The following is a 19,322-nucleotide window of genomic DNA, read 5'->3' as shown; positions in this document are numbered from 1 at the left end:
AGGGAGGATCATCTGGGTGTAGGGCCCTTGGGGATTGGAGAGAGAGAGAGAGTTGTGGATGGCGAGACATGGTACCCCCCCTTCCCTAATATAGACTCAACCCTGCTTCCCTCAGCCTTCTTGGGCTATGTCCACTCATGCCCTATCTTTCCCTGTAAATACCCACCAAGTACTGAGAAGAGGAAGAGGCAACTAGGAGCAATGCACACTTCCTCCTATTACAAACACCACTCTAGTACTGTGACAAACAAGAGAGGTGTGAGACCATGCAGTACTGAAGGTCAGGTATGTCCCACTAATTGGGCTCATTATCACCAGGCAAATCAAGTTAACAACACACACCTGAGACCCCTTAATAGGGCTCAGGTGTATAAAGGAAGGATAGGCAACCATGTGCAGGGAAAAGGAGAACCGCCGGGTTGAGTGAGACTAGGAAGTCTGGAGACCGGCAACGATCCTGGAGCACCTGCAGGACCCGGGAAGAACGGGTTGTGTGGTGTATGCAGGACCGGGAGCCTTGAGAGTGGAAGGTGGGCAGACAGCTGCCAAACAGCTGAGCTGCAGAAAGAAGCAGCCAGCAGAGAGAACGCGGTTAGCGTTCTTAGCGAGGAACTGGAAAGCTGGCATGTGCAAGGACATGCCCGGCAAGAGAGCAGAGCATATGCAGTCCAACTTCAGAAGTGGTGAGTGGGAGCTGGCGCTGGGGAAACACGAAGAGCCAGTGAGTGTCAGAGGACACGGAAAGACCGGAGCTCTCCCATGGAACTGTAGGCAAGTAACGATCCATAAGCACAAGTGAAAGCGAACAATATTGAATGCCGAACAGAATAGAAAGTAGTGTTTGAGTGAAAGCACATCATATTGAATACCGAACTGAATGAAAAGTGCTATATGAGTGAAAGCTCATCAGATTGAATATTTAATTGAATGGAGACTGCTACTTGATTAAGAACAAGTGATATTGAATACCAAACAAACATTTGGAAGTTAAACTGACATAGTCAATGTCACACTGTGTGTCAGCAACGTTGTGAACAGAACGAAAGCATGTGGCAAAGCAAAAGACGGATGCAGAAAATGGTTGCACTAGCCAAAAGGAAAGCCAAGTGTAGAAAACCTGTAGCCCAAAGCAGAAGGGCCTGTGAGGGGCTAACCAAATCTAAGGGGGAGACTTATGGTTGCGTGACCTGTAATGGCTGGACCGTTTTATCTGATAACTGCGCGTAGACCAAAGAGCTCTATACTGTGAACATCACAGTCATTCTGAATCAAGTCAAGCAGAAGCATAGGGTTCCTGGTTTTGTGACCTGTGATGGGTGGACCATGTGGTCTTATAACTGTGCCTAGACCAGGGAGCCCTAAATGATGACGAGCAAAGGACATTGTGAGTAAGCCACTGAGCCACTACATTGAAATCTTGGGGAAGGGAACCCTGAGAATCATCGAATGAACCAAGAAGTGTTGTCTTGGGGAAGGGAACCTCAAGATCATCTTTTTGTGAGAAATGTACCATATTGAACTTAGGGAAGGGAACCGCAAGGCCTGGTTGAACATTGATTAGATAAACAGCTATTGGAACTGTATTGCGCCTGAGAAAGAAAGCAAGCCCAAGAAGGACTTAAGCTGAGAGCAGCTGAGACTTTACTTTCAAACACTGTTATTAAGAAGAAACCCCACACCCTGTTTATTTCTAGATGTGAGGGCAAGCATAGATTTTGACACAGACAGATATTTTGATTTGGACTTACAGACACAGACTTCCCTTGGTTTTTGTTAGGCAGGTGAAATCCCTACCTTGGTTATAGGGCAAGTTAGGCCTTACACCATTGTGACATTTTGATAAAGTTCTTTGAAACTTGAATTCCCACGTCTGTGTCATCTTTCATGAAACCATGCTTGTCTCACAGCCCTCGCAACTAAAGCTAAACAATGTTTAGGGATTTCAATCATATAAGAAATGATGATCAACACAAAGTTCTGAGCTTATTCCAGCTCTTAGCTTCCTCTTCAGCTCCCGTACCCCAAGTTCAAGAAAGTTCCACAAAAGTCTTAGGATTACCTTGCACAAGTTCAAACAGTTCCACACAATCCTTGGGGTTCCCTTCTCCAAGTTCAAAGTAACACAGTTCAAACGAAAAGCGTCTTGAGGCCCTTTCCTCAAGAGGGCATTCGCAGTTCATCCAGTGTCAGGGTCCCCTTCCCCAAGACTTCAACGTAGCAATGTAGCAACCAATTTTTGTTTCAGTCTTTCAAAGTTCAACTTAGTTTTAGGTCAACCTGACCCTGCTTCTGGTTTGTGTCACCAGCACATTTACAGTGCTCCTTCTTGGTTTCTTTGACAATGTCTTTGGCTTTCGTGATGCAGCCCTCACTGGTCTAGGCGCAGTTGTCTACACATCACAGGTCCCGCAATAAGGACACCTAGGCTCTTCAGCCCACACAGGTTCTTCCCATTTGCCTTCTGTCTACAGATCCCCATTCATTTAGTTCCTCTTTATCGGCCTCTTGACTTAAGATGCAGTTTTATACTCTTCTGGTTTCTCCTAGTTAGCCTTGTGACTTTGCCATTACGTGTTACATACCTCTTGTCAGTCTGTGGCCTTGCGGCACTACAGTCATTCGTAAGATTCTCTGTGGTGGTCTTCTTCATGCCCCACCTTTAGTTGCACTCTTTCACACTTGCTCTTTTTCCCATAGGTTGGTTTTTTGTGGGCACTTTCCCTTTGGACTTTTATTGGGTATTTGCTTTGCCCGTAAAGTTGTATTTCAGCTCAGCATTCAACATGTTTAATTTCAGGTTTTCAATCAGTTTGGTATTCAATATGCATAGCTTAGCATTGTTATAACTTTTCTTTCAGTTTGGTATTTAATATGCATAGTTTAGCATTGTTCTAAACGTTTCAGTCAGTTTGGTATTCAGTATGCATAGTTTTTCTTGTTTTGAAGCTTTCATTCATACAGTGCTTTGTTATTTATGCACAGCCCCCCTGGAGCACCCCTGCTTCTGAGTGGCACTCCCCGACACTCACCGGTCTTCAGCGTCTTGCTCTGCTGGCTCTTGCTGCTTCCTCTTTCTTCTCAGGCCGGCGCTCCAATGTCTTTCTGCATCAGTCTCTGCGAGTCCAGCTCGCACGCCGGTTGGAATCCTGCATACGCCGGCCACTTCGTTACTTCTCTGTGTGGACTGGGACAGGGTCCTCTTTCTCTACTGCTTGCTAGCAACGCCAGCTGCTCGATCTCCGTCACGGAGGCTCCCACACCTCGTTATGTCGGCTGGCGTCCTGGCTCCTCCTTAAGTCCTCCTCCTCACGGAAAGGGTCCCCTGGTCTCTCCTACATAGTCCTCCCTGTTGCTCACCTTTCTTTTCCACTAGTCTCCCTTTATACACTTGCAACCACTTGACAGGTTGCAGGTGGGGACTTCCAATTAGGTTTGCCTGACTGTCATTAAAGGGGAATGCCTGGCCTTGCAAGTACTCTGTAGGCATCTCCCTCATCCCATTATCAAAGTGATGAAATTAGGTCTCAGTGTTCATTACTCTTAGTCGCCTCTTCCTTATCTCAGTACTATCAAAGGTACAATGTGGGAACATTAGGGGAGAGGTTCTACAATAGCCCATACAGGTGGGGGAGGGTTAGGTTGGTCTTCAATAGTGAAAGGGGGATTCCATGTCTCACCTGTGGGCACCCCACTTTCAATCCTCAAGGACCCTTCATCTAGGTGATCCTCCCTCACTTCTCCACCCGCAGGGTCAGGATCCAAAAGCGATGGCCTTTCCCTGGCCACCTGAACATAAGATCCAGTGGGAGTAGGAGTGAGCAGACCCTCTGGTTTCTCACATATCCCAGTTGTGAATGCCAATCGACCAGGGATACAGACCGACGTTGGTTGCCAACAGATGCCAAAGTCCCAGAAAACGCATGGACTTGCACCCATACGGCATGAAGATGTGAAGTAAGGAAAAGACTAACAGTAGTGGGATGCAAGAGTCACACGTTTCCATAAACTCATCTCAGTACAATAGTCAGCCAGGGATACTCCAAAGAACATCCAGAAATCCAGCAATTTGCAGGGAAAACAGTTCAGCAAACAAAACGGGTAAAGAAGAATCCAAGATCAGTCCGAGTTCATATGCAGAGATCAAGTACCACTAAAGACAGTTCAATTCCGGGTCACCAAACAATCAAGGGTTAATCCAATAGACAGTCCTTAAGGGAGAAAGATAGACAGCAAAACACAGGAGATCAAACCAGGAATCAGATTCACGAAAGGGACGAGGAAATCACAGCTTCTGCTCACACGGATAACAATTAAGCACAGTTGAGGAGCAACCATGTACTTGTCCTCTGTTTCCTTTATAGTGCCAGCAAACAGGAAACAGCTGTTCCTGGGCACTCAAAGAGACATATGCGGGTTGATGTCATACGCTTGCGTACCCGGAATGATGGGAACTGTACTTTCACGTAAATGCTGGCATCAATCAGCGGTTCGGGGAACGTAGTATGCAGAGCTGTACCTCACGGTCCGCAGTGCCAGTGGCCACGGGAGATGCCAGTCCCTCGCAACACTGGGAAGCGGACGTAACCTAAGAAGGTGAGTCCTGACAGTACCCCGTGCAAAGACCTGCGTCCTCCACTGGAGAGCCGAAAGGAATCGTGAAAGGCACGCAAGAAGCAGAGAGCATGTATATGGGATATCGGTTGCAAGGTGCGATCTTTGGGGCCATATCCCTTCCAATCCACAAAGTAATATCGGATGCTATGACGTACACAGTTACCCAATATTGCCTGTGCACTGTGAAGGGGGCAGGCTCTGGGGAAAGCCAGGTGCCTGGCATGAAAGTTTTAAGAAGATTTACATGAAAAACGGGATGGATATGCCATTGCATTTTAAAAACCACAGGATTAATGCAAGCCAACACCACATAGGGCCAATGAAATATGGGTAAGAGCTTACGTTTGCCACGCAATCGTAAATGCGTCATAGTGAGCCATACTTTATCTCCAGGATGGCACTGACATTGCTGATCTGATAACATTTTGGTATTCTCTTGGGCCTCCTGAGGATAGCGGGTTATCGCTAAATGATCATCAGTCAAAGAACATAACAATTTGCCTGCACCGGGCATCTGCTCAGGGACAAGGGGTTCTTGAGGAAGGTGTGTTGAATCCTACGGACTCCTCACTAATTCCCTGCCTAAAGTCTCCTCCCGGGTGGCCAGGAAAAGGCAGGTGCTTTCTGATCCTGACCTTGGGGGTGGTGTTCAGTGGGAGGATCACCTAGGAAGAGAAAGGGCCCAGGGGGGTGAGAGGAATTTGTGGGATGAGACATGGTATTCATCATCCTTTATGGAGAATGATCCAGCCATGCCAAAATCTGTAAACAACATATGGTTGGTCCACGTGATATCCCTACCAATAAGGGTAAAAACACTGAACTTCCCTTGCACCCAAGGAGGCAATGAAAAGAAAGCCAGGAATAACAACAGTGGTAAAGAAGTGCCCTTTTCTGTACAATCAGGTTTAACAACCAATCTTCTTGGTATTCCTATAAAACATGTTATCAAGAATAAATTGAAGTTTGAAAGTAAAACACTAAAAGCAAGAAAACCTAATTTCATTATTAGGAACTACAAGTCCCAAAATCCTTTAACTATCGGGAAGAGGAAAATGACTGAAGAGGCACAGTACCATAGGAGTTGTCAGCTCATTAAGGAAAATTATCCACACTTGAAGGAGAGTGGGAGGATTAAAAAGCCCCCTCACATTCTGGCCAAAAAGGGCAGCAGTAGCAGAAAGCAGAAGCAGTGTCGTGCAGGCAGACTGTGCAAACTATGGGAGCAGAGAGAAGACGCCGGGACGATTGCGTGGTAGATGAAGACTGTCGGTCCTGAGAGGGTCTGTGCCTCTCAAATACAGAATTGCAGAGGTCACTGTGAGGGGTCAGTAATGTAAGGCTCACAACTGAGTTTAGTTTACTCACATTTTGAGGAACAATTAAATAAGAACAAAGTTATATTTCAGGATAGCAAGCATTTCAAAGCAACAAAATAATGGATAGGCAATCAACATGAAACTTATAATAACATCAAAAACAGATTGCATAAACAATAAGAAGAATATCCCCAGGATTTTTTAAATGTTAAATAAAACTTTGATACAATATTGTCAAAGATACCAATAACACACATACCAACACAAGACACACAACATAACACAGCACTAGCCCCCCACCCCCTCAATCCTCCCCCCTTCACACACTCTTAAGGAAATAAAACATAAACAACTAAACTCCGGCCAAATATTAAATGTAAAATTCATTAAAAACACTCAATTGTTCATTATAAGCTTCATCTCTATGCAATTTGCCAAATTTGATCTTCTCAAAACACGAAAGGAGCTGCACATGTGCTAGCCATTCTTCAACGCATGGCTTTTTCCTTGTTTTCCAGACACGCAAAATTTGTCTAGCGCCCACCAGAAGAACTTTAGTGACCCAACACAACGTCACACAATCCAAATGTCGAACACAATTTGGGGATTTCAAAAGTACAGCCAAAGGTGTTCTTGGAAAAGCAATATTTCACACCATGTCAATCCTATCTAGAACATCATTCCAATATCCATTCACCTTTGTGCAGTCCCACAACATATGTAACATGGTGCCCCTTTCCTTCAAACAACCCCAACACTTATCACTATCACTCAGGCCAAATCTATACATTCTATCTGGAGTCCAATAAAGTCGTCCTAAAATTCTCTGCTGAATGTAGCATAAATTCATATCCACTTTCGCCTTTATCGGGACTCTCCATATGTTTTCCCATTCTTTCAAAGACAAATCTACTCCTAACTCATTCGACCATGGAAGCCTCAAGTTATCCCAGGAATCAACTGAATGACTCTCCACCGGAAATAGTTTCAAAAAGCTTGACACTTTATGGGGAGCAGCCACAATAAAATCACTGTCATGATTCCTGCCCCTCATGTCCCCAGCCCCCCAAGATGTCAGGCTGGAGCCAGGCCACAATCACCTACATGGCCCTCAAAGGCCTCTCCATCCCTCCAAAGACCCACTTGGAGTCAGACCTGGCACTTGTGGCACCAGACTCACTCCCTCCCATAGGATAACATTGGGGATTGGACTTGTAGTGCATTGATGGGGACAAGATGGATGCCCCCCATATTTCGGTTCCCAGAACTGAATGTGCGGTCTAGTCTTTTGGGTGTGGTTCAGCCCAGAGGCACCTGGGATACCCAGAGACTATTTAAGCCACACCCAGGCTGAGAAACATGCGTTGCGTTTTCTGCACCTGCAGCAGACACTCACCGCGTTCAGATTGGTCTCCAGTAGGCCTGAATCAGAGAGTTGGATCCTCAAAAATATCGCCTGCCAAGGGATCAGTCTGTCAAATTTGGTGGGGAACTTCATGAAACTAAACCCACCAAGAGTATCTTAAAAACCTCTTCCCAGCTAGGGCACTGGGGCGAGGGGGGTACTCAGCCAATCCTGGGAGCAAGGGAGAGTCAGAAGACTCTTCTGAGCGCCACAGGTCTCAAGAGACTAGGCCCCCACATTCTGCAAGCCATTCCCAAGCTCGCAGAATCAGGGAGAGCCTAGAGGATCAGATAGCCACCTCCTGTAGCAGTGCCTCTGAGTCAGAGGATAGTTCAGAGGATGAGTGGACAAGGGTGACCAAGACTAAAAAGGCCAACAAAATTTAGAGGCCCCTACTGAAAGATCCCCTGAAACAAATCAAGGCGATTAGGAGCGTCATAACTCCCCATCATTAAAATGCCAAATATTCAGTTTGGGAACACCTCGAGTTGTATGAGCAAATGATGGATACTTTCCACCTAAAGGATAGCCAAAGTTGCATTCAATATGTCAAGTGGACATTTTCCCCTGAATACTCCAGCTTCTTTGCGGGGTGGCCATCTTAAAGTATTTCTCCATACGTAGAAACCCTCAAGAGGCCCGCAAGGCGGCCTACAATCTGCAATGTGGGGAAGACCAGGCCCCACAAGAATTTGTACAAGAGTTAATCGTGCCTTTGCGCAGACCACCAGCAGGATGCACACCGACAGTAGGGATTTCATCAATACCTTCGTGCATGCACTCCCTAAAAACATCATGACCCAGCTGGTGAGGGACTTTCATAAGAAGAGATCACTAGACTGGGTCATTGAACAGGCAACTCGCATTTATGAAGTGCAGAAACCGGTAGAAAATAAAAGTACCAATAAAAACCCCAAACCAACCAACACCCCTGCTGCTGCTAAGGTGACGGAGGTGAAGGTTGCTCCCATTTTAGATCTGGAGATGGGGGGCCTAAAAATATTCCTGTGCAAAATCCTCCTAACCAAAGATTCAGAAGGACCTCAGGTCAATCCCAAACAGGTAGTCAGGGAGGTAACAACACAAATGGGACCCCTAGCTCTCCTGACTATATCAGCCCCCATTACAAGGGCAGCAGACCCATCATGGGCTATGTGTGGACTACCCAGCCCAAGGGGCGGGAAAACCAACCAGGCGGCTGCCAACCCATGAAATTTCCCTCCTAACTTCCCCTAGGAGGGCAGTAATCCCCCAAATGCCGGGTTGAGTTTCCTTCCCCGGTACCCGCCAAACATCAACCCCCAAAACAACCCTTCTTTCTTTCCCCACTTTTCTGAGCCCAGGCAGCCCAATCCGGGAGAGGGGAGGTCAAGGGTGAAGGGGTACCAGAACTATCCTAACCAAGGGTATTATGGGAGAAGGGACAGTTGCGCTTCCCGTGATCAACCTAGGATGGACCAGAGAACCCCGTACCAGCCAGAGTGGGTGTCCCAACTGGTGCTCCAGGACCAGAACTTGTCTCAGGATCTGGGTCGCATGTTGAGGGCTCAGCAGAACCCTCAGATGAACATGGCGACTCAGAACCCCTCAAATCAAGGGTCTGGTACTCCAGAGCAATGACCGGGAGAGAACCCCGACAACCCACCGATTCCCGGGGAGGAGGTACAGGGGGAAGAGGGGTGTAAAGCCTTAGAGGAAGCTTCCTTCCCCACTTGTGAAAAGCCCCTGGAAACCCAGGAACCGGAACCAAAATCTCCTGCCCCCGAAAGTCTGCAACCTAAGGAACAGAGGGCGGGTAGGAGAAATAAAGGGCATAAAAATACATATTTTGAGGAGGAGGTTAGAATCTTCCAATTTGAGGCAGAGGAGTCCTCAGAGTATTCTGGGAAAAGGATCTTCTCCTTCAGGAATGGGGGAACTCCTCCCAAAGAAAAGTGGGTCCCAGGAGATCCTAATCAAGACTGGGTAGATGTGGGGACTGAGTTAAAACCGCCCATCATTGAACCCCAGAATGACCAGCCAGAAAATCACGTGGCCCAAACCAATTCTAGTGACTGCCTCCAAAAGGGAGGGGGACCCAGAATCAGAACCAGGGGAGCCCAAAACCTCCCCCATATCCAACTGTCAACTATTTCTTACAGGTCCCCAAGGTCCCAAACAAAATCCTGGCCAAATTACCTCTCTGTCAGAGTCCAGAGCAAAGAAATTAACCCACCAATTGGCCCAAAATGTGCATTATCTTTGCCCCCTTGAGGAAAAGGAGGGAAGAGTTTATGCCCCAGTCCAAATACAGGGGCAATGTACATTTTTGGCACTGTTGGACACTGGATCCCAAGCCACCCTTCTGTCAAAAAGGGCCTTTGATCAGCTGAATTCAGGAAGGGGGGGGGATACCAGATCCCTCTCATCCATCTTCCTGGACAACTTCAGAACTTCGATGGGAAGGACATTCCTGTCAAGGGGACTGCGGATTTAGACATTAAAATTGGGCGACACAAGGTGAAACACCCGGTCATAGTTGTGACTCCCGAGGGCATACCATGTTTACTAGGGAATGACATCCTGCGTAGATTGTCTCCCCTCATACATTGTGTAAACAAAGTCCTCTGGACCCAGACTAATTCCATTTCCAAAACCACCAAATCCCTGATGTGACAGTAATTGCAGTAGGACAACAAACGGGTGATGGGAAGTCCTCTCTATTTCTGAAAATCAACCTTCCTTCCAGTCTCAAGTGGCATTCCACACTGGAAGGGAATACTCTGAAATTCTATACAAATCCACAATCAGAAAATCCCACTGCTATAGTTCAAAATGATGAGAAACCAGCTCAAAGCTTGGCTGACATTCAGAAAATTGAAGAACAGTTGTCATCCCCATTCAGTTAAATGGGGGGAAGGACTATGTTCTCGCCCAAGTGTGCGTGAACCACGGTAAGAGCTTCATCAGCGAGGCCATGTTCCGAAAACCCCCAAAAGATCCAGCCATTCCCACATTTAAATTGATAGACAAGTGGGAAATGGACCTGGAAACACCCAATTCCAAACATCTCCTGCCTAGCAGGTGTATGCTCAAAATTTCCATCGGCAACAAGAGCATAGTCCATAATTGTTGGGTCATGCAAGATGTCACTGCTGCATTTTATTTAGGCACTGACATTCTCAATCGCTTTGCCATTAGTTTGGACCTAATAAACTTCAAAGCCTGGTCCCGATTAGCGGGTAATCCCATGGACTTTGATGACCCAGAAAAAGCATTTCAGTCAGCTCAATTGCTGCCATATGCAGTTGAAATTCAGATTGGAGAGGAAGTCACCATCCCAGAACGGACCCGACAATTCACACTTAAAGTAAAACTTAAAAGAGGACAGAAACTGAAAAATCCTGATGCATATGTTCACCTCAATGCCCATTTCCAACAGCAAGGGTTGGGGTTAAACCCAACACCACTAGTCAATACAGAACACAACACCATTCCAATAGTGGTGGATAACAGCGACCTTCGAAGTATCACTCGGGACGCTGGCACCATTATTGGAATGGCGGTTGATGACCAACATTTTTCCATAGATTTAGGTAATGAACTAGTAGGACCAATCCCCAATAACTGTTTTGACAGTGATAGCGACAATGACACAACACCAGACAGGATCTTCACCCGGCATGGGGGGAATTTCCTGGTGTACTCTTCCTGCCCTTATGGTAAGGAAGATGTGACCTGTGACTTCAGGAGGGATGAGGTGATCTTTCAAGTCCACCAGGACTGCCTTCCCCACCTGAAGCCATCAGTCCCAAGTCAGTACTGTAACCAGGGACTTCTCCACCCAGCTGGAGGAGGCCGCTGAGATAGCCAAACCAGAAGTCTTTCCGGGCTTCAAGCAGATGGTTGAAGAGAGAGTCAACCTAGCTGATGCCTGCGAGACTCTGGAGCAGAAGCAAAAATTGAAACAAGTTTTCTTAGATTTTCAAGATGTCTTTGCAGTGGACTCATATGACTGTGGTCGCACCGAAATCCTTACAACAACAATTCCCACGGACCCTGGCATGACTCCCGTGTTTGTGAAGCAATATCGCTTACCTCTCGCATCAATGGAGTCCCTTACAGAAATAATTAAGAACCTTGAGTCCCGTGGGATAATTCATCCAGTCCACAGCACCTCTAATAATCCAGTGCTGTGGATCTTGAAACCAAACGGCCAGTGGAGTCTCTGTGCTGACCTAAGGGAGCTCAACAAACGGGTCCATACTTCCCGATGGCCTCTTCCCTACATTGGCCAAGGGCTGGCCCAGATCCAGGGGTCAAAGGTATACACTGCTATTGACCTGACCAATGGGTACTGGACTGTACCTGTCAGTAGGGAGGACCAACACAAGCTGGCATTTACCTTCGGGGGCAGCAGTACACTTGGACCCGGACTCCCTTCGGATACATCAACTCCGGCAATTAATTTAATGTCTTTCTGCATAAGGCCATACCAAGTTGAGTGAAAGGGGTAATCTGGCCTGTGTAGATGATGTTCTAATAAAAAGCTCAACTGTGGAGGAACACATAGCGGAGATCCGTTATGCTCTGACACAGTTGAGGGCTGCCAGAGCAAAACTCTCTTTCCAAAAGGCACAGTGGTGCAGGACCCGTGTCACCTTCTTGGGGCATGAGATAACTCCTGAGGGTCTCTGTCCCCAGGAAAAGAAAGCCGAAGCACTCCAGAAACTAAAAGACTCCACAACTCTGTGGGAGCTAAGGAGCCTCCTTGGACTGACTAATTATAGCAGAAAGTTCATTGAGGATTACGAAGACATCACAAGACCCCTGATCCATCTGTTGAAGGGGGGTCAAGTGGAAGTGGGGTCCAGAACAAGCCGAAGCAGTAAGACAACTCCAAAGAGGCCTCTCACAAGTGCCTTGCCTAGCTTACCCTGTCCAAAACAAGGAGTTCTTCTTGGATACAGGGTTCTCCAATACATGCTTGACAGCAGTATTATATCAAAAGCATGACAAGGTCAATAAAGTAATCTCCTATGCGAGTAAGACTTTATCCTCTGTGGAGGAAAAATTCAACGACTGTGAGAAGGCACTCCTGGCAACGGTGTGGACATTGAAGAATTACCGCCCGTTTTCTCCAGTGTGTACACATCATAGTGCAGACTCCACACCAGCCACTGCAATATCTCCAAAGTGACAGAATCCGGGCCGGAAATGTGAGTAATTCCCAAATTACTTCCTGGATTCCGTCAATGCAAGTCTTTCCTGTGGAGGTCAGATATGGCCAAAACAAGAAAAGTCCCCTTGTGCAAGGTCTGGCTGACTTGCATGATTGTGCCAGAGAAAACTGACTCGAGGACGAAAGTCTTAAAATCAAGGACAACATGGAGGCATACCTTAATTCCCCACACAAAGTCTATGAAGAAGACACTTGTGAGGGAATGCCCACTGTCTATGTGGATGGGTGCTCCTACCATGTTGACAACAACGGGGAAAAGGAACTTGTGGCCGGCATGGGGAATGCATGGCTGAATGATGCCCCAGAACCCTCCGATGGGTACAAAACCGGTCCCCGTAGTAGTCAAGTGGCAGAGCTGATGTCTGTGCATCAGGCCATCCTTACTGCTGTCCAACACCAACTCCACGAACTGGTCATAATCACTGATTCAGATTATGTACGGATCGGGTTTATGGAGCACCTGGTAAACTGGAAAACCAGAGGCATGCTATGTGCTAACAATAAACCACTAAAACATGGAAAACGAATACAACATGTTGATGATCTGGTCACCTCGAATGGGATGACCATCTACTGGAAAAAGATCAAGGGTCATTCTAAAGTAGAGGGACCAGACAAAACTGGAAATGACTTAGCTGATCAGCTGGCCAAAACTTGAGATCGAGTCCCTGTTGGGGGAAATCCAGGTCACTGTTATCACTAGGTCCCAGACAAAGGCTCACAATTAACTTTCAACTGCCCAATGGATTAAGGAGATGCAAGATGCTGATTTGATTACGGCTCAAAAAGGGGATCCAATAATTGGTACATTTTATCAACACATTGATGATCCTGAGAACTTTCCCCTGGCGCATACCGATTGCATTGGGAAAGAGGACCTCAGAGTGTTGATGAAATGTCCAAAAATGTTCCGAATCAAAGATGGTTTGTTGGTGAGGAGATCCATATCTGGCCATGACCAGTGGGTGGTCCCTACCTCATTCTGAAGCCTGATGCTAAGTCACGCCCATGATGCGGCCACAGCCGGTCATCAGGGGTTTCATACGACATTAGAAATCTTGCGAGAGGTTGCATACTGGCCACACATGGGGCAGGACCTAGACCAATACTTGAAGGGGTGTCTTGTGTGTGCACAATTTCAGCCAGCATCACTCACACACAGTGCTCCCCTCCAAAAGAGGGGGATGACACTGCCATGGTCAGATTTGCAAATTTTTTATCGGGCCCGTGATTCGCTCCTCTAGGGGGAACAAGTACATGTTGACCGTAACATGCTTGTTTACTAAATGGGTGGAATGTCTCCCGGCCCCAAATTGCAAGGCAGAAACAGGAACTGCCCTGAGGATCAATCACATCTTCTCGCGTTTTGGACTACCCCAAAGGATTGAGTCAGACCGAGGTAGTCACTTCACTATCGAAGTGATGACAAAGATGTGGGAGATACTTGGGGTAAAAAGGAAACTACACATTGCCTACCACATGTCCTCTAGTGGTGGAGTAGAGAGGTACAATAAAACTATTGTGAGCATATTAAAAAGGTTTGTGGCAGATTCTGGGCCAAGTTGGGACATTCGATTACCCCTTGTCCTGATGGCCATCACTTCTACCCCTTCATCTGAAACTAAAATGTCTCCATTCGAGCTGATGACTGGACAAAGGATGGTGCTACCCCAGCATCTGCTCTACAGAACCCAAGAGCAGACCTTGATAAATGCCTCCACAACTCATGAGTATGTTGAGAATCTGAGAAAACACCTTCAACATGCTTTTGCGTATGCTCAGCGGAATCTAGAAAGATCTGCAGACAGTATGAAGACCCACTATGACCTTAAGACAACCACAACCGAAAAGGAATATCAAGTAGGAGACTGGGTCTACTTGTACAATTTCCAAAGGAACCAAGCCAAAGACCAACTTGGCGGGTCCTTTTGAAATTGTGGACAGAATCTCACCAGTCGCCTACAGAATCCGCATCCCCAAGGGCAATTTGACAGAAGGGGAAGACAAGTGGGTGTACATAAACCAGCTAAAGAGTTGCCACCCCAGGCATGCTTTGCGGCAGATAGAAGAGCTTACCGGAAACCCAGAGGGGGAAAATCTGGACACCTAGAAAAAGTATTAAAAATTCATTGAATACACCTGAGAAAATGAGTTAATAATCACTGAATAATAGATGGGGAATTTTGCCAATTGTTAGGGAATCGAAGTGTCTTTCCCACTGCTGAGATCCCCCGAAGATGTGTGGGTGCAGTAGTGGGAACATTTTCATAACCGTGTTATGTTCTGTTTTCTAGTACTGGCACTAAATCCCAAGAATCACCAAGGAAGACCACTCGGGGACTGGGAGGAAAAACCCAAGGAATCCGGAGTATCTTCCCATCCCAACCTGAACCAGCGAGGAGACCGTGTCGCCTCAATCGCTGACGGGGGAAGCAACTGAATTTCTCCACATGGACAGAAAAGAACATCCCACTCGCCCGACTCCCCCTCGACTGGAAGTCAAAACGAAGTCGGGAGGAGGAATCTGTGGGATGTATTGACCCACTCTGCTATACTATGCGGCCTCACTCTGCTATCTATGGTGCGAGAAACAGCTAAATGGTGGCAGCAAAGCCCTTGTGCGTGCCAAAACCTCCAAAACCGCGTTTTCCACACACAAAAAGATGGCTGCACAACCTGCCACCCATGGTGCATGTATGGTGGAACAGAGCACACGCTGCAGAAAAAGTGCCAGTGGGCTCCATGACAAGTAAACGTGGACTACAGAGGGAGATGCAGCGCTTTGCCAGTGGAACTCCAAAATTCGCCTGTAAATGACATCTACTTTGCTGCTGAAACTGCAAAATACCTGCACAAAACACTGTCCAACACTTAAAATCTTGCTTGGCGCTAAAAAGTCATTTAATCTAATGAAGCACTGTGAATTTACAAGGTCCTGAAATGTTAAGAGTAAAACATTTTCTCAGCAAAACCGGATTGCCTGTGAATGACAGTTCCTGTCAAAAATCTGTGTGCAGCCACACTTGGCTACCTGTGAGTGACAGCCCCTGTCAAATGGGCTCTCCTGATTTAACTTTAAAGTTGTCTAAAACTAAAGATCTGCCGGATTAGCAAATATAAAAGGACTGTTGCTGAAAGGAACATGGATCTCAGTTGTTTTGATCCCACAGGTTTAAAGCTAAGAATGTAATTTATCTATGTCATCTGATGCAACAAATGTGTTTTATGCTGGATTCAAGTCAAGAAATTAAGAAATTTAACTTAGGCTGACTGGGCCTGCAAGAAGTTGAAAAACAGGTTTCCACCCAAGGCGAGGGCATTCCTCTCAGCAGAGGCTCACTGACATATGATAATTGTGGGGTAGGACAGACTTGTGTCTGCTCCCAAGGACTGAACAATGGCAGATTTTCCAGGCCAGGAAATGGACGTGTGAAAGGTCGTAAACTAGGCCTGCAGAAGGAAATCCCAAAGGTGGGGGGCTGCTCCTTGCCTCCAGAGACAGACAAAAGGCGGACCATTTGCTGCTAAGAATATGTAATGAACAATTTTTTAGAGACTTATAACTCGCTATCAGAAGTGGTAAAAAATCTAAAAAGGGCACATTTGTTACTCTCATTTTTGGTCCTACATTTCAAAACGTGGTGGAACTGTGTAGCATATTCTGAACAGGAATGGCAATATATGTGGTTTTATGGGAATTGTATTTATGGTAGAATTGTTAAACTTTGCACACACATTCCTATGGTAAACACACATATTTGTGTAAATTGGGAGAACATTTGGAAAATGTTTTCATGGAGAACTGGACAAAATGCTGCAGAAAGGCGAAATAAGGTCTCACAGCTGCGGGATTTCGAGGAACAGATACTACATAAAATATGTAATTCTTGTATGTGATTTTCGGAGATGTTAAGAATGTATAAATATGTATTTAGGACAAAATTCGATTTTGATACTAGTGGCTGGGGGAGGTTTCTAAGGATTGTAAAAACCAAACATAAAACTTGACATCATCTGTCCTTGATCCTATCACTCGGGTGCAAGGCGGAGATGAGGCTCTGATCCAATCCCAGTTCACAGGGGCAAGCTTAATTAAGCCGGCCCATACACCCATTTTTGTGATGTCATTTAAAAGGATAAATAGAGACAGCTGACAACACACAAGGACACTCTCTCTTCTGATTCCAGCGAAGCACTCTGATCCAGCATTCAACATCCAGCCTTTAACATCCTTCCAGATCCAGATGCCAGTCACCAGGCCAAGCAGTAGCTGAACCATTTTCAGCTAGGCCTCTATCATCAATTAATCCTTGACTAATCCGTACAACCCAGTGGAGCGCTGTGGTGTGGGGAAGCATCCTGAAATTATCTGGCCTGCTACCATAATGCTTGCCTGCTGAACTCGCAAGAAGGGCAGATCCCGTGCAGTCCTGGTGACCGGCCTAGCTGATCCTAGCTGATGTGCTGTCCTTCCCTGATAGACCGATCCATTGACCAGAATCTTGACGGGCCAAAAATCTTAAGTCCCAGTGGATTGTGAGTATTAACAGGACGCTAGAGAACTATTGTATACCTTGCCTTATCTTGTTCCACCCTAAATCTCTGAACTACCCTTACTTACATATCCTGTAACAGTGTCAACATCTCAGTGCTGTCTTATCCTGTCTATTTGCTAAAGCGTCCTTTTCATAGTCATTTTTATTTGTGTAACTCTTCTCCATAAATCCCACTTTGAGTGTTTGGACTGGTTCCGCCGGGGAAGACGATGGGGATCTGTTACTGAAGTCATGAATCAGTCTTAGAGCTTACTTCGTCCCAACATAGTTGTCTAGTCTGAATGCTCTAGTCTTGAGTAAAAGCATAACCCATATTTTCTGATTTTGGACTGAGTGCTTGTCCAAATTCGTGTCTTTATTTCCGAAAAACTACCTCTCATTAAAACCTCCATGACTCCTTCAGTGTTTAAGATAGAAACGAAATTTCAATTCCTATTGATACCTAACATCCTCAGCTATCTCCGCAACTAAACACTGCATCGCAAACAGTGTATTTGACCTGTTTTCGTCAAAAATTGCATAGTAAAAGTTTGCCACAAATTTACATTTTGCAACAGTTTTACACGTGTAAATTGACTTTAAATTATTTCCCACTTTGCCTTTGAGATTCCAAATGTTTTCTTTTGATTAAATCATTGCTTTTGCTTGCTTGCATCTGTTCAAAGCAGCTCACGTAGAAATATATAATAGTTTAAGCATTTTTGACCACATTTAGTGTTTTTGCTCAGCCTGTTTCAAAGCCATTCTGAAAGTTGAAAAGTCAAATCCGTTTTTCTCTTGTGTGTAAAGGGGAAAGTGGGAGTGATATTCTGTTTGGTCTGTATTATTCCTGAGTACCTGCTCTCTCCTCAGATCTATTTAAATTGCCTATTGGTGGGTTGAGGGGGCGTTGCAGGGGGAATCTCTAACCATAGTGCTATCTGTTCCAAACCAACTAAAAATATTCTTTTCCTTTCTTTTTGTGTTCGTAACTTGATTCCGAGTGCATTAAAGATATTATTCGGTGTTCCTGTCACCCCATTGGTGATTGTTGTTACCTATGAAAAATATATTGTGATTCAAATTCTAATACATAAATAAATATTTACCGTTACAAACTAGCCTGATTCCTGGTTCAGTGTGACCGGGCAGGGGGGGAGGGGGGTATTTTGAGAAGGGTGTGATATGAGTGGTGTATCATTCAGAATATTGAACTTATAGATAAAAAATAAATAAGGGTTTCATTTGTGCACTACATGCTAGGCGAGACTTGGGTGTGTGCCTGATTGAAATCCCTTACACTCCTGCTCTGAAGTCACGACAATTAGGCACACCTGGAGAGACTGCCAGCTTCTTCAGTCTCCTCCAATGCAGCCACAGCCAGACAGGGTTTGTGAGCACAGGCCTAACTCAGAGCCTGCAGGTGAAATCTGCTCTTCCTTTGCTCCGGTGCCCTTTCTGTGGTCACACAGACAAAAGGGTCTTGAGGCCCTGTCCTCAAGAGGGCATTCACAGTTCATCCAATGTCAGGGTTCCCTTCCCCAAGACTTCAACGAAGCAACAAATGTTTGTTTCTGTCTGTCAAAGTTCAACTTAGTTCTAAGTGAACCTGACCCTCCTTCTCGTTTGTGTCACCAGCTCACTTACAGCGCTCCTTCTTGGTTTGTTTGACAATGTCTTTGGCTTTCGTGATGCAGCCCTCCCTGGTCTAGGCGCAGTTGTCCACCCATCACAGGTCGCTTAACCAGGACACCTGGGCTCTTCAGCTCACACAGGTTCTTCTGTGTCTGCCCTCTCTGTACAGATCCCCATGGATTTAGTTCCTCTTTATCTGCCTCTTGACTTTATGTGCAGTTTTATAGTCTTCTGGCTTCTCCTAGTTAGCCTTGTGGCTTTGCCATAACATATTACACACCTCTTGTCAGTCTGTGGCCTTGCCGCACTTCATTCATTCGTAAAATTCTCTGTGGTGGTCTTTTTCATGCCCCACCTTTAGTTGCACTCTTTCACACTTGCTCTTTTTCCCATAAGTTGCTTTTATGTGGGCACTTTCCCTTTGGACTTTTATTGGGTATTTGCTTTGCCCGTAAAGTTTTATTTCAGCTCAGTATTCAACATGTTTAATTTCAGGTTTTCGATCAGTTTGGTATTCAATATGCATAGCTTAGCATTGTTTCAACTTTTCTTTCAGTTCAGTATTCAATATGCACAGTTTAGCATTGTTTTAA

General features: G+C 45.8%; 1 long non-coding RNA gene across 1 annotated transcript in view; it reads left to right on the top strand.

Moving 5' to 3' along the window:
• The window catches only part of LOC138513837 (uncharacterized), a 48,006-nt gene extending 29,791 nt beyond the window's left edge, over positions 1-18,215 (top strand). Inside the window, exon 2 of the long non-coding RNA XR_011281823.1 lies at positions 14,854-18,215. This is a non-coding gene — a long non-coding RNA (uncharacterized lncRNA). The remainder of the gene's footprint in view (positions 1-14,853) is intronic.
• Positions 18,216-19,322: the final 1,107 nt, after the last annotated feature.

The sequence above is a fragment of the Ambystoma mexicanum genome, chromosome 12 (assembly GCF_040938575.1).
Source record: "Ambystoma mexicanum isolate Mex_15411 chromosome 12, UKY_AmexF1_1, whole genome shotgun sequence".
NCBI lineage: Eukaryota > Metazoa > Chordata > Amphibia > Caudata > Ambystomatidae > Ambystoma > Ambystoma mexicanum.
The sequence above is the reverse complement of the archived record's forward strand: the minus strand, read 5'-3'. Positions and strand labels throughout refer to the sequence as shown.